The sequence below is a fragment of the Amia ocellicauda genome, chromosome 7 (assembly GCF_036373705.1).
Source record: "Amia ocellicauda isolate fAmiCal2 chromosome 7, fAmiCal2.hap1, whole genome shotgun sequence".
Taxonomy (NCBI): Eukaryota; Metazoa; Chordata; class Actinopteri; order Amiiformes; family Amiidae; genus Amia; species Amia ocellicauda.
In genome coordinates this window covers 7,768,974-7,785,118 of record NC_089856.1, presented here as the reverse complement: position 1 = coordinate 7,785,118, position 16,145 = coordinate 7,768,974, and the positions used below count along the sequence as shown (strand labels likewise).

At 36.4% G+C, this 16,145-nt stretch overlaps 1 protein-coding gene across 3 annotated transcripts in view; it reads right to left on the bottom strand.

Annotated features, from left to right (window-relative positions):
- nckap5l (NCK-associated protein 5-like) overlaps nt 1-6,501 on the bottom strand; it is a 112,621-nt gene extending 106,120 nt beyond the window's left edge. For all 3 annotated transcript variants that reach the window (XM_066708165.1, XM_066708167.1, XM_066708168.1), the window contains exon 1: nt 6,337-6,501. The gene's annotated coding sequence lies outside the window, so the exon portion shown is untranslated. The remainder of the gene's footprint in view (nt 1-6,336) is intronic.
- Between the last annotated feature and the right edge of the window lie 9,644 nt (nt 6,502-16,145).

The window sequence follows — 16,145 nt, the reverse complement described above, 5'->3', positions numbered from 1 at the left end:
ACTGTCCTCCGTGTATTACTAATTTTGCAGAAATTCAGTCTATAATATATCTACAAGCATATATAAGTGTAGAAGGTTTGAACATTTTGCTTTAGGATCTGCTGCCATTGTTTTTTTATGGATTTATACATAATAAACACGGTTCAAGCATGGCGCAAATGCATGTATACAAGCTTGAGGTCTGCTTAGCGGCCATTTCCACATATCATGCCCGCATCAATAAGTCACCCAGAGCCAACTTCCTAGCCACATTTATCAGGTTCTACTGGATGTGACAGGCCCGGCTCCCTCTATTGGGAATCCAGTGCTGGCTTCAGTTGAGCCTCAGTACCCTGTGTTGTTAGGAGGTAGGTTGAGACTGAGAAAACAGTTTGCCAGTTTTTCGTCTGGGCATTGTGGTAGGCTATGTTCTCTGATGGTGCATTTAGGAACCTCTACCTCAAGAAAAAAACAAAAATAAAAAAATTATCAGAATATATGTTTTGTTTATATAGGGCAGTTTTCCTGCCTCCTGCTCCTACTGGTAATGTTTTTGTGAGATGTGCAGGAGAGCATATAAGGTGGCATCTCCCAAGTAGAACCTGGGAAGCCCCGCTCCTGGGATTGTTTATTGCTTTACATCAATTGTATGTGCTGGTCATGTTCCAGGAGAGCATGATCTCACCTGGTCATATATGGGTGTGGTTTGCAGGCACTGTTGCTCCAGTGTCTTTCCCTTTTCTTTAATAGAGCTTAGCCTTAAAGCAGGCAGCATATAGGCAGCTTTGGTATACAATTGCATTCACTGAGTTAACATGGAAAGGACTGTCCCACCTCCTTTGTGTAGTATTCTCTTTTTCAGATAACCTAGGTTGCATTCACTGCCTATCATTATTTGTGGTAATTACAATAATATAATCAACTGAAATGCATACTTTTGTGGTTTCTTTAACTACAGGTATTTTGTATTTACAGAAATACATTCCAATCATGTGTGCATTCTAGGGAGTTTTATGGTTTACTAGTTTGGATACACTATGGTATAGATACCGTTCCAGTTGTGCTGCACAACGATTATCATAATTACAGTATACATGGTATATGACCTTTCTGCGACCTGAGCCCTACTGGTCTTGCAATACTTTAAAAATATGTTATGAATCCAGTTATATGTATATAATTCCATATAGTGTAATACTCACAAAACACTCTGCAAAAGAAGAAATGATCATTCAAGTCTTTGCAAAATGCCAGATTAAGGTATTTTCCAACTCATAAAATATAGGTCTATGGCATGGATAGATTTTGTTCTTGTATGCAAACACTACACCACTGCAGATGCTGCAGAACACTGGTTTGGTGCTCGTGATAGCAACACATCCAACCTTTTTACACATCTCAGGGACCATCACCCTGAAATTTGCGCAGACATCTCAAAAGTAAACTCTATGTACAGTTCAGGTATAAGTTAATGGTATGAATTAATTTTAAAAGATACATATATATATATATATATATATATATATATATATATATATATGCATATATTTTTTATTAAAACATCAAATGTTAGCAAAACTAAAACTAAATGTAAAAGTAAATGTTTTCAGCCTGAGTTTGGCCACATTACCGGGTTAATTGTTGAGATTGATGGCAATGGATATGCACCCGAGGTCAATTGTCCAGAAAAATTGATTCAAGAAGCTCGTGTCATTTCTTGAGCTGAATTACAAAATGCCCTGTCGACAGAATACTGCACAGACAGAAAAGCTCTACACAGACTGCACGGGAGAAGCTAACATATTCTGTTATAAAACAAAGTATTAATACTGAAAACAACAGAAGTTATTTTAGTTAATGTGTTGGGGGGGGGGCAGTGTTAATAAGTTTGACAGCATAATGTTTCTGTAATTATGCAATTAATGCTATTTTTAAAATGTTGCTTCACTTTCTACATTGTGCTTTTGTAGTCTACCACAATTCATAAAAGCATTCTTTAAAACTAACATTTTATAATAAATGTGTGTGAGTGTGGGGGGTAGGGGGGATGATCATGTTTAAATGTTGTTGTTTTTTTAAAAGGTTTAGTAAATTAAACCTAATTTAAATAAAACCCTTTCAGATCTACAATACTACTGAATCAATTAGAGAAGCCAAATGTGGGTTTGACATACAGCTCTGGAAAAAATGTAGACCACTGCAAATTTTTCTTAAATCAGCATCTCTACATGTATGGCAGCCATTCCATTCCAGTGTCTGTTCAATTCCAACACAGGCACACCTCATTCTACTGAATGAGGTACTGATTAGGTGATCACCTGAAACAAAAATATAAAAACCACTGCTGTGGTCATCACTATCCCATTGCAATAGGACCAGCTGGATGGCAAAAACAGTGCTAGGCTCCTAGGGGCAGGGCTGAAGTCGTGCAAAGCTATAAATAAAAAACCTTCATCAATGAGAAGCAAAGACGAGCCAGGCTGAGGTTTGCAAAAGACCATAAGGATTGGACCGTAGAGGAGTAAGGTCATCTTCTCTGATGAGTCAAATTTTCAGCTTTGCCCAACACCTGGTCATCTAATGGTTAGACGGAGACTTGGAGAGGCCTTCAAGCCACAGTGTCTCACACCCACTGTGAAATTTGGTGGAGGATCAGTAAAGATCTGGGGGTTCTTCAGCAAGGCTGGAATCGGGCAGATCTGTCTTTGTGAAGGAAGCATGAATCAAGCCACGTACAAGGTTTTCCTGGAAGAAAACTTGCTTCCTTCTGCTCTGACAATGTTCCCCAACTCTGAGGCTTGGTTTTTCCAGCAGGACAATGCTCCATGCCACACAGCCAGGTCAATCAAGGTGTGGATGGAGGACCACCAGATCAAGACCCTGTCATGGCCAGCCCAATCTCCAGACCTGAACCCCATTGAAAACCTCTGGAATGTGATCAAGAGGAAGATGGATAGTCACAAGCCATCAATCAAAGCCGAGCTGCTTGAATTTTTGCACCAGGAGTGCCATAAAGTCACCCAACATCAATCTGAAAGACTGGTGGAGAGCATGCCAAGACGCATGAAAGCTGTGATTGAAAATCAGGGTTATTCCACCAAATATTGATTTATGAACTCTTCCTAAGTTAAAACATTAGTATTGTGTCGTTTAAAAATGAATATGAACTTTTTTTCTTTGCATTTTTCAAGGTCTGACAACACTGCATCTTTTATTTTGACCAAATAAATGCTCTAAATGACTATTTTTATTTGGAATTTGGGATAAATGTTGTCAGTAGTTTATAGAATAAAACAAATGTTCATTTTACCCAAACACATACCTATAAATAGCAAAACCAGAGAAACTTATAATTTTGCAGTGGTCTAAATTTTTTCCAGAGCTATATAACTGAAGAGAGGACGAAGAAACTAAGTAAATGTAAGTACAGAGGTAGCCAAGGATTTAATCCAGCTCTTACTTCCCCTTTATACTGCCATTATTAACCTGACTCAGACACCCCCACACCAGCAACATGGAGTTAGGGCAATAACCACATATCCTCTTGTAACCTAGAAACTGTACTGAAATATGTAACTTATGTTATATGGTGCACAAAGCAGAGGGTTTTTTTTGTTTTGTTTTTTTATATATAGTATACATACAATATAACAGTCAGTGTGTTTAACTGGCATTCTCCAAGAAGTTACTGAAATTAAACTTCTATACCTTAAAATAATATCTAGCGCAAATTAATATAATTATCAAGTACCAATTGTTAAGATTGATTAGGAATGGTATTATTCTGGAACAAAATTTGTGGCTTTGCTAAATGAAGTACACTGCAATCAACGGATGGGGGGAAAACAAGAAAATGGCAAAATCTAAGGGTATGCCTTTCCTAACCATTTCTACACTTGCCGCAATTTAAATTCCACCTTAGATCTTCCCACTTCAAAGGAAACCGTAAAATGTCTTAAGGAAGATTTTATGATGGGCAGTGTTGCAGCTCAAAAGTCTACATTAACCAGAAAAAAAAATCACTAAAATATTTAGACCAGGAGATTTGGATTATGAAGGTGGTTGAATTTTTCAACACAGAGATCATTATTGATCAGTTAGATTTAAAGATAAACCCATATATTACATCACCAGGGAACTTTCTTAAACCATTTGCCTTTGCAAACAGACTGCAAATAGAATGTCTTTCTTGCTTAATTACACAGCATCAGCTAATAATGGAGACTTCCAAAAACAGGTATCCTACTTAATATGCAGTACAGACACATGAAAAGCACACAGCAGCCAAAGCATCACTGGACTGGAAAGAAGAACTCATTTAAAGGATGTCAGACATTCACACTCAGAGGATCACAGATTACACGGCTACAAAGCTTTTTCCCCACTCCAAAAGATTCACTGGCCATACATATCTGCAGGTAGTTATGCATCCTCAACCAGGGTTGGGGTCAATTCCACATCTTCAATTCAAATCTGTATGATACATTCCAAATTCCAATTCCACATTTTTATTTTGCCATTGACATGATAGGCTATACTGGATTTGGAATTGAATTGAAAAAGGAATTGCAAACAGAACTGGAATGGAAACTAACTGACACCAACAGCTATAGACCCTGATGGTTTTAGTTCCACCCTAATTTTGAGGAACTGATTGGCTGGTATTCAGTTCTCCAAACCTGAAAGTCAGTGAAGGAACTGAACTTGGATCTTTGGGTGTTACATTAAATATGTTTAGGCAAATATTAGGGGTTGGTATTGCATTAGACAGCCCATATATTTTATGTATTATGACACTGTCAGGAAGATCTTCATGTTAAGTGATTTAATTGGACAACTTCACTTATTTCAAGATGCTAAACAGTTTATTATATATAAAAAGGCACCTATAAATCATACAAAATTCAGAATGTCCTTATTAAGAATGCCCTTTTCTAAATCTGTTATAGTCTTGCATCAAATGTATGGTAAAGAAGAGGTGGAGACATCATAGGAATGCATGAATGTATAGTATTCAGTAGTTAAACTTCTAATTTCAAACCAAGAGCGGTTATACAGGGTTTGCGGATGTCTATGGTGCAGATCATCTTTTACAACTTTGACGACTCATGTGAAAGTCAAAAGGAATAATTTTGCCATTTCAATGCATTGTGATCTTAATTTGTCTGAAATTTAATAAGGCTGATTTGTTGTTTTTTTCCAGTTCAGAAGTGTTAATTGCTTCAAAGGTTAAGGTTTAATATGTAGTGTCACCCCGTATTCCAGTTAAAGGGCAACAATAAATGAATGATACAGGTGGCTGTATACAGTTTGTACGTGAACAATAATGCTTCCTACAAGAATCTCTTTCTACGGCCTTTTTGGCAGCCTGACATTTACAATAATAGTGGGGGGAAATGTTACGTTGCAGACGAGCTCTCCGGTTGTGTTCATATTCAGTCACATTAGCTCAGCAGTCTACAATAACACAGGGTAGCCTGGAGGCTGCAACGGTTTGCATACAAAATAGAGAGACGATCATACAGCAAACATGAAAAATACCATACCATTCATCTTTACAGTGGGACACAGTGAAAATGACCATTTACGGCTGAAAGATACAAGCACTTAATTATATAAAGCGTAAACCAGCTGATCACATAAACAATACATATCAGAGGACGCCATTCCTGTAAATGTGTGTGTGTGTGATTATATATATATATATATATATATATATATATATATATATAATCATGCTCTAATAATACATCATTATTGTTTAATTTGGAAAAAAAAAAAAAAAAAAAAATATATATATATATATATATATATATATATATATATATATATATTACATTAGCGCACATTTAAAGCGCATATATAGATATATGAATGTATACTAAAAAATATGCTTGCCTTGCCAGTAGCATAAGGCCAAATGTCAATGATGTTTTTGTCTGTAAAATGCAAAGAGATTTCAGAGTCATTTTCCCTATCAAAGCAGCGCAATAAAATTAAACAACACCGGCATATAATGTTGGACGCTTAGACTTGCATGCATCCTAGGACACCTACATAAAAAGCCTACTGATACAAAGTTGCACAACCCAAAGGCTGGAGAGAGAGAAATAGACAGTTTACCTGTGTCCCACACAAACAAGGAAAAGGCAAAGGCAAGGTCTTCGGGACAGACTTTAAATGAGCCCTGCCGTGCCAGGCGTCGTTTCAATGATGAGACAAACAACGCCACAATGTGTGTGTGTGTGTGTGTATACTATATATATATATATATATATATATATATATATATATATATATATATATATATATATATATATATATATATATATATATAACATAGAAACAAATACCAACCTCATTTAGCGACGTGCTCTGTAGAAAAATAGAGAATAAGACAGCCCAACTCCCACAGCAAAAGCGACACCATATACAAAAATAACGTACATAAGACACCCGTTTATTTAAAAAAAAGGCATATTTCCTCTCCTTGGGCAGCCGAAAAACCCCTCACACAGGCTCTTTCCTGTGTTTGGAAGCGCTCGTCAGGAAAAGTGATGTCATTGCTTTAAATTGTACCCGCCCGCCTGGTTTTCCCCGGAGCAGCCAATCTCAGGCTGGTCCACACACGATTTTTTCTTTTTCTTTTTTGTGGTCTGCACATATGTTTCTTATTGAAAACGAGCATACGAAGGCGAGGTCGGTTGCACTTCTTATCGCTTTAAGACGCAACAGACGTGGACATGCAGTTTGGAAAAGCAGCAACATAAACTCAGCAAGTATGTCTGCCATCCTTGGCTTGTCAAAAGTTACCAGATTGCAGCACTCCTAGCATTGCGGAAGAAACTGAGTGATTCAGCTTTTAATGATGGGGATGTTAGTGAATGTGTCCTCCAGGAAGACTGGTCCGTATTTCGGTTACCTGCCTGGGTAAAACAGAAGAAAGGAAAACAGCTGTGAAATCGTGGGGCTCTCATGTGTCCCACTTTGAAGGGTCCGTCATTAATTTAATGAAACGTCCAAGGTAAACCAGGTTGCTGGGTCACTGAACCAGCAAGGTGTAGTCTTCCCTCTGGACTAGAAAAATCAGCTCTCTAGTATAGTGTTATTGGAAGTGTAATTATTATGATTATGATTATTATGTATCTGAATACATCTTCAGATCTCTGTTGTTGCAGACACATTGTAGATTAAAAAAAAAGAATGTGTAAATTAAATTGGCATTATAACACATATATAACACATTGTTTGCAACTTGTTTTTTTCAATTGTAATTCATGTGCTATGGCCTAGATGTCCCTGCACCCTCCCCTGTCATAGTAATTGAATTCACAATTAAGTAATCAACAAATTGTACTTTGACTAATAAGAAAAATTGAAACAAATTACAATTAGTATAAATGGAAATGGAATAAATTGATGATACTTCAGTGCTGCTGCACCCACAGTGGTCACCTGTGATGCCTCTGCAGTTGTGGTGCTGTCGCAGCTTCATGGCGATATAGAGAAACCAATGACATCCGCTTCCTGCTCTTTCACTCCAGCTTAACAAATGTACTCTGCGGGTGAGGGGAAGCATTGGCTTATATTTGGCCATGTGATTGGTGGCAACTTTACATCTACATGGTCGTCTTCACAATCTGAATCGACCATCAAGCTCTCACAAGACTTTTGTCCACTTGTGGCTGGGGACATAAGCCACTACGGCTACTTAGATGGGCTTACTGCTTAAATCAGTAAAAGTAAACCCTAGAATTCACATCAGGCCAGTAAAATACAGGTGTTGATCCCTTGTCAACTGCCCAACAATTGACAGATAGTGAACCTGACCTTGTGCAACTGCTTGAAGCACCCCTGTCTACTATGGCCTCCATGGAGTGGTCACAGTAAAGGCTGCTAAGACAATGCATTGTTCATCACATAGACCACACTCGAAAGTCAACAATAGAGTGACATTTATTATCAGAAAAAAATAACACAGAAAATGAAAGGCTGACACTGACAGCTATTAAATAACCTCCAGTAAAAACGTAAGGGTAAAGAAAGTGATGGACTACGACATGATGTTGTTTTATTTTCGTTTTGAAATTTGTTTACAGAGCATTTGTTCATGCTAACATTCCCCCGAAAAAAAAAAAAAAAAAATATATATATATATATATATATATATATATATATATATATATATATATATATATATATAATTCCAAACTACGTGGATCTCTGAACAAAAGTAAAAATTCAGGAGTAATTTCTACAGCAGGTCAACTGAAAACCCCAAATTGCTGATTTACATAAGATGAAAATTGTACAACTGGTAAAGATGTCTAACAGTGTGCCTGTAGTTACTGACTAGTCTTCAGATGCAGAAGCTTAATATGTTTTTATTTGTTCTCAAATATTGAATATTGAAATTTTGAATAACTCCAAACTGACAGTAATATTAGCGGATATAGTCAATCTGCACTGAATAACTAATTGGTGTGACAGAGCACTGTGAAATGTTCAAAGGCATTTGAAGTTCAATTTAATAATGTAATTGGATTTGGCTCCAATAATGCCAGTTACATGATCGAAGCCTACAATGACAATCCTTAAGGATTACTTTCAAATTTTACAGCTTTACATTTGACTTGTAAGGCCCACATAATAGCCCTTACCAGCAATATCCAGACAAATCATTTTCCGATTAGCGGACAAACTGCTTGTAACCATTAAAAAATGGGTATACATTGCAAAGCTGAAAACTAAAGGACACCTACGAGAAGCAATCCAACAAAAAGGCTATACTTTAATCAAGTTAAATGGAAAATGAAATGCACATTTCATCAAACACTTTAGTGTTAAATAACCTTACAGATCTGCAAAGGTTCAAATTAGTTTGCAGTAAAGCTGAAATATATTTTCACAATTTTACAAAAAAAGATAAAACATATCTGTCAGTTCAGTTACCAATTCTATAGATGTGGAAATAAGTGTTTCTTTTGATGGCCACGGTTTTACAGAACAATGTCAATCTCTGACTAAAGAAAAATGTAATGCACAGGACATTTTCTTAAAGGAAACTGTGACAATAAATGTGGTGCTTACAAACAACCTGCATTAGCATTATGTTATCTTTGTGATCTATTAGTTACAACATTGATGTTATGATTTCAGTATTTTATACAAATAGTTCAGGGAATCAGTTGGTTTTTTTACTCTTTTGTTGACAAAAGTGAACTACCAGTGAATTATAACATTTAAATTAAGTACTTACACATTCTAACAAACCATATTGAATATGAGTTATTAGTAATATAGAGATGCATGTCTCTTTAAATAGGTATCCATAGCTGGGGACATTTATGAATGTGCCAGTGTGCATTATTAGAAAGATTAATTGAGATTATTAAAGCAATCATGAGATTATTAATCAATAAGTGGTTTAAATAAACGCACTACATGGTCACCTAGTGCAGGGAGGAATGAAGTGCAACCTTAGAAAGCAGGTCTCACTTATGAAAGGGACTATCAAGATATTCTTAAAACACTCTTGTTCTACACCTTACGAACTAACTGTAATGGAGACCTCTACTGGCTAGAAAGGACTATGGCATATGTGCCTACAAAGACAACTGTCAGAGAAGCCTTTAAACTAGCAGGTAAATTCCATTGTACTAATAATGTATTGTGAGATAAAATCTATGCAGACGCAGAAAATAAATTCAGAAACCTCTGACAATATTGAAAAGAGAAACATTAATATGAGTGTTGCTACTGAAAGCTCCATCCACATTTGATTAGAGACCTTGGGGCATTAAAGCACAGCACACTGTACAGGAAATTGCACTTTTTTTGGACACATTAAAACTCATTATGATAATATAATCTCAGCAGATAGTATGTCCTATAAACAGGAATGATTAACCTATGGTGCCTCCATCTCTGACATGTTTAGGCAGATAATACATTTCTCAGTTTTGTAAAACGATTTTGCTTAGGCAGATATGAGTGTGTATTCCTGTGTTTTTTATGTTTTTCTTACAACACATAAAAGCTTACATGATAAAACATTAAATTATAATTATAATTATGATTACCCTGCAGGATATTAGATGCTGCTTCCAGTCTCACCAAGCTGGTTATATTTTGTTGTTTTGTTCTTGTTTTAGCCACTATGCCAGTGTATATATTTAGAATTAGTAAAACAAGTATTTGTCACATGAAGTGCCAGAACACAGTTTATTATGTATTTGTTTAAACCCTTTTTGGAGTGTTTTCTATTATTGCATTGTTTGATAGAATTTTTCTATTTCAAGTGTTTTCTTTCATATTATGAATCATGTGCACAAGTTTCTTTTGTTCCTGTGTCTTTCACTAATTGGACACACCTGTGCCTGATCTGGCGACGCCCTGCTCTCTCCACAAGCCTAACACACAGCTGTTCCCTCTCCTATTCAAAACATTTGGTACACAGTTTCCTACAATTTGCAAATTATATTTTTTGTGAAAGTATGGTTACCAATTAATTATCATTGCTTATATGATGCATTAGTTATTTAGGGGTTATTTTAGTCTTTTAAAGTTTTACGACTGTCCATACATATTACCGTTTCATAAAAGATATGAAAGTCATGTATATATATGTATTGTATATATTGTCCCCATCTATCAGTTAGTTGAGTAGTTAGTTACAGTTAGTATTTTGTGGTGGCAAGAATACTTTTGATTAAACATAGCTTTTACAAGAGAAAACAATAACTTGTCTTATCAGTGAATACATTTGTTTTAAAATAAACATACCAAATTGTTATTCCGAACAGATTGTGTGGGATGATGAACAAATTTGTTTGATAGTATGGCCTCACTTATTTGGTAAACAGTGGCTGGAAATTTGAGAGAGGAAATGGATGAAATGGAAAATACAGGATAAGACTGTTTATTATGGCACAGACACTAATGGCATCAAGCATAACAATAACAGGATATTCACATTTTCTCCATTACCTACCTTGTATCCTCTATATTATATGCCGTCCAGTTTTGGCTACCTCATCAAAAAAGAATGAGACTATTGCTTTTCAGCTTCTCCATGAGTAAGACAGAGACACAGTCCAACACATTTTCCAGCTCTCTTTAAATCACTGACACTTCAAGAACTGGGAAGATAAGTAAATTGGTTCTAGTACGACAATAATTAGTTGAATTAGGTAGTCCTTCGATGACCAAAATTGGGCACCCCCAGTTTGAAGGTATAATATACAATACCAGTATGTTGCCATTAAGAGTATATTCAGACAGCAGCTCCCACATCAGACTATACAGTGAAATAACACTGGATATATCAGAATTCTTTATTAATGTTGATGCATGTTGAGCTGGAAAATTCACTTTAAAATTAAGGCTTTTTAAGGTTAAGGTTCTTTGCAGACAGGTGTTATAGTAATTCTGTCTACACTTTGATAAACAGGACACCAATACACCAAACTGCAGCAGAAGAAGTATACAAGTGGCTATATATATTGCATCCATTGTGATGATATGGTCTGGTAGACTTTGTTTTTGCAACAGGGAGATAATCTCAAATTAAATATAGAATACTTTACATTTCAGATAATAGGTTTCCTACACTGTGTACAAAATAGATCCAATCTGACAGTAAAATCTAATACAGGGTAACACAATTTCATCAAACAAAAAATAATACATCTATACATATATTTTTTTCTATCCTTCATTTCTTTTAAAGCCTTATCTAATACATGATAGGAATTATTCTCATATCTGTGTTTTCTAAGGCAGAACATTAATATTAATGTTCTCAGCGGTACAATGATGAAAAGCCACATTCACACTTTAATCAGTGTTATTAAATAGCACAGTGCTGGTGATCACGGCTAATAGATTGGAGAGCTGAGATCATAGTGTATAAAGACGCAATCTAAATGGGCCAGTTTAGATTATACAGTGCTGATTTAGTCCTGAGGTGAATAGCTGGAATTGACCAATAGGAGAGTAAAAAGGCACAGCCAAGCAGCTAGCAGAAGATAAGCAGGGATAACAACAAATATGAAGAGTAAAGTAGAGGAGTTACATGGAAAGCCAATATAAATCACTAAGCAGCAGTAGGTGTTGACCAATGAAGAGGCAACAGACCTTGATCAAGAGCTAAGCGAGTCTATGATCACAGCAAAGGAATTGCAATGTCAGCTCCATACCCTGTTGTTCATGTTCTACATGTTTTTGTCTAGGATGATGTAGGAGTTCAATGTTTTATTGGGTTAAAATGGACATACCTGCTTGCTATGTGCCTGCTCCCCTTTCTTTTTCTGAAATGTTACATGTTACTCACTTACAGCTTCACTGCTCTGGTCCTCTAGGCCAAGGTGGTATTATGACTATGTGGGGTATTATGCTTTGCATTTACTTTCTTGGTTCCCATGGGAAAGCAGAGATATTAATTTTGGTTCCCAGGGATGAAGGGGATATTGACTTGTCCAGTTCCCAAGGGAAAATGGTTGGAATGGTTTGTCTGGTTCCCAGGGGAAAATGCACAGAGACCATGATCAGGATTGTATATAAGGTTTACTGAGAAGAGGCATCTTTGAGAATTGTTTTAGATGCCTCTACAGGTACCATATGCAATTGCTTTCCTTCACTCTTTGTTTCTATTCTGTAGAACTGGGCACTTAATACATTTAACAAAAGCAACAAACCACTTCCCTCTTCCCTCACACTGAATCTATCAGGAATTATCTGAACAGTACAGAATTTATTATTATTTTTATTACAATAATTATCTTCAGAGCATTACGAACAACAGTAAATACAGTAAGTGCAAAATACAATAAGCATATATCCTAACGGAAGTGAACTAAACAAGTGCAAAACATAATTCCATCCCTGGTGTGTCAAGGGGTAGGGTAGACTTGTACGGAAGTATTTACATTAAATTGATCAAAAGAGCTATCAGTAATCAGGAGCACAAAGGAGCATAAAGTGCAATAAGATGCTGCATACAAGTGCTGAGATGTCCAGGAGATGTTGGCTGCACTATTACAGGTAGTCTTTACTGGTGTGTCTTGGGCAGACACCAGAAGGTGGTCAAGAACTGTGTGGTCCTGACCTTTGTAAGTAAGTCAATCCTCCATTAAAGGGCAAAGGTAGAGAAGGAGTGTGCTGGAGGAAGGGGTACCAAAAGGGGGTACAGCGAGGGTTCTTGCACAGGAAGAGCACAGTGGTCTAGAGAGAGTGTTGGAAAAAATTAGTTTGGAGGTAGCTAGGTGCAGTCTGGTCTAGACAATGGTGGACGAGAACCAAAGTCTTGAACTGCATGCAAGGCGAGATCAGGAACCAGTGGAGAGTGGAATAGTGGAGCAACATTGTCGGATCAGGACAGATAGAACACTACCCGAGCAGATGAATTGTGGATAAGCCAGAAGGGTGGGTAGCAAATGCAGGCAGGCCAGCCAGAAGGGAATTTCAATAATTCAGACAAGAAAGTACCAGAATCTGGACAATGGCCGAGTTGAGCAGTTAGTGAGGATGAGTCAGATTCTGTATATGTTGCTCAGGAAGAATGGGCAAGTGGATGCAAGAGAGATGTGCTGGGAGTAGGACAGAGCGGGGCTAAAGGTGACTCAAGTCTCTTAGCAGAAGAGGGGGAGAGAGACAGATAATTGTATCCACATTTCATCTCTCAAGTTTACTCAATGCACTCTTATTTGTTAGAAAAAATGCATCTCACTACATGACAAATGTTGTTCACTGTAATGTGTCACTAATTAATTTTTTGTTGTGAAGTTTCAACCACTTGTAATATACACAAGTAGAACATTGTTTGGGTTGATAATCATGTAAATTGCCTTTGATAACATAATAAAGGAACACAAAGTATTAAATAACAGAATCGTGTGTGGTTCTGGAGCACATTTTCTAGCCAGGCCCTGGCATTGACTTATGAACATCTATAACAATGCTACTACTTGAAGACATGTACAACTACTGAAAGTGGAGGTGGACATTTTTAAGTGTACATTAAACAGCAGAATCTATGTTGCCATCACAAGCACCCGATTTAATTTAAAGCCTTACAAGAATTAATACCCAATGGGTGCACATTTTCATACTACTTAAACACTATACGTATGTCCACACACAAAAGTAAAATATGTGAAATTATACTTGACAGTGGCAAGGCAATGACCCCTGTGGCATCTCAGGTTTGGCGAGTGGCAGTGGATATTCTGGCCTTCCAGTGCAGTAAATAGCAGTCGGCTTTAATGGCATGCAGGTTGGAGGACACAGGCTTCATCTTCTAAGACTAAATCCTTCATGTGTAACTCTACTTTTAATACTTTCTTTCTAAGTGCACTTAAAAAACACAGCCTTTAGTGCTTCAATATAATCTCGCTTACTGTGTCTTTTCAATGTCTTGAACTTGCATTCTGCTAATGCCCAGCATCTGTATACCTTCATCTTAATTAATATATTTTATTTGAACCTGGGTCATAGCAGTGAGCAGAGTGATCATTTGCAATTCCAAATTGGGGTGTAAAACAATTGGACTATGTATAACTAATTTATTATATATAACTGTAACTTTATGCCACAACTCACTCTCACCTGTACACAACACAGAGAAAGGGGTTGCATGCATGTGTATTGTAGTTTGCTATGCTGGAAGCTTTTGTCTGCTTTCTTACTGCACTTAGCTATTAGTTGTAAATCTACTCCAAGCATCTGATTTCACTCTATGCCTTTAAATGCATCATCACCAGATCCACACTGGTTTCATATGGGTATGAAAATCTTCAATCTGAATTGTGAAACATTAAATGTATTGAAAACATTTCAGTTACAAATATATCCAGCTATATGTCATCATAATCCAAAATGCAGTGAATATCTGCCTGGATATCATAGACTGGAAAACAATAATATTGAATTAAAAATAATTGATTAATTTTTTTAAGTTTGCAATTTTTCAAAAGCTTGCAAATCCAATATATGTGGAGGGAGAGAGAGTCTTAAATTGTTTTCACAAACTGTAATTCATTAGTTAACCTACAGGTGTCTCTGTAGGCAATCTTTTCTGTAACTGAACAAGTGGTTATCAAGAAAACACATTAAGCTCTGACAAAACAGAAACATTAAAATAAATACCCTATCAATAAACTGACTTATTTAAAAAAACTTTGAGCTGTTGGTTTTTTATAATAAAAGCTTTAAATGCACCAATTTATTTTTGATGCGGTCAAAGTATATAGTGAATACAAAATACAATGGGGATAAATGCAAAATAAATATTCATCCAGCTCACAACTTTTCAATAAGGATTTTCCCTAGATTCTATTCCAGGGTTTAATGCTGACAGTAAATCCAAAATTGACCAATGCCTACTACATGCAAATGAAAAAAAAATTGAATGTTTTTTAATACATTTTTGATTAATGCCCAAGATGTTTCCCAAGGCAGAAGATGGTAGACAGATAATACATGCGCATCAATTTTTACCATTTCCATGGATGGCTTCTGCATATGGGCACATTTTCACAGAATATCATTCCATTAAATAAGTATTTCATCTTTAAAAAAGAGAAACACTTCTGTTGACAAATTATATACATCTTTCTGGGGATCATTTAATTAATGCATAGAATACAAAAAAACCTGACATGATTAAAGGGCATCTGTAGCCCTGTGCATTGCTCTGATGTATGTATTAAGTAATAAATGATAAATAATTGAAATTAGGATATTGCAATGGGAATAAGTGGCTTTCAGAGGAGCCTATATCAGCCTCTTGGTGCTGGAGGACTGAAATACAGGTTACAAACCCCAGTCAAGATAAACACAAGGCACTAGCAATATTCTACATCTATTCCCCTAGTTTTTCTTGTTAATAATCCATGTAGTCAGAGCTCCACCACATTTCCTTTAGTGGTAGTAGTGGCTGATACGTTGCACTCCCTTTGTGGCACCAAGACATTTGAAGGTAACATTGGCTACAGGAAACTGAGTTATAGCGTATCCTATAGACTCCTGCAAATGACAAACATACCAGATCTTCTCTTTGATAATGTATTTTTCTTAAAAAATACATTGGAAGGAAATAGTTTTTCCCTCCAAGAACCCCCATGGCTAATGTGCTACAGTTTAAATGGTAAAGCCATACTGTCAAA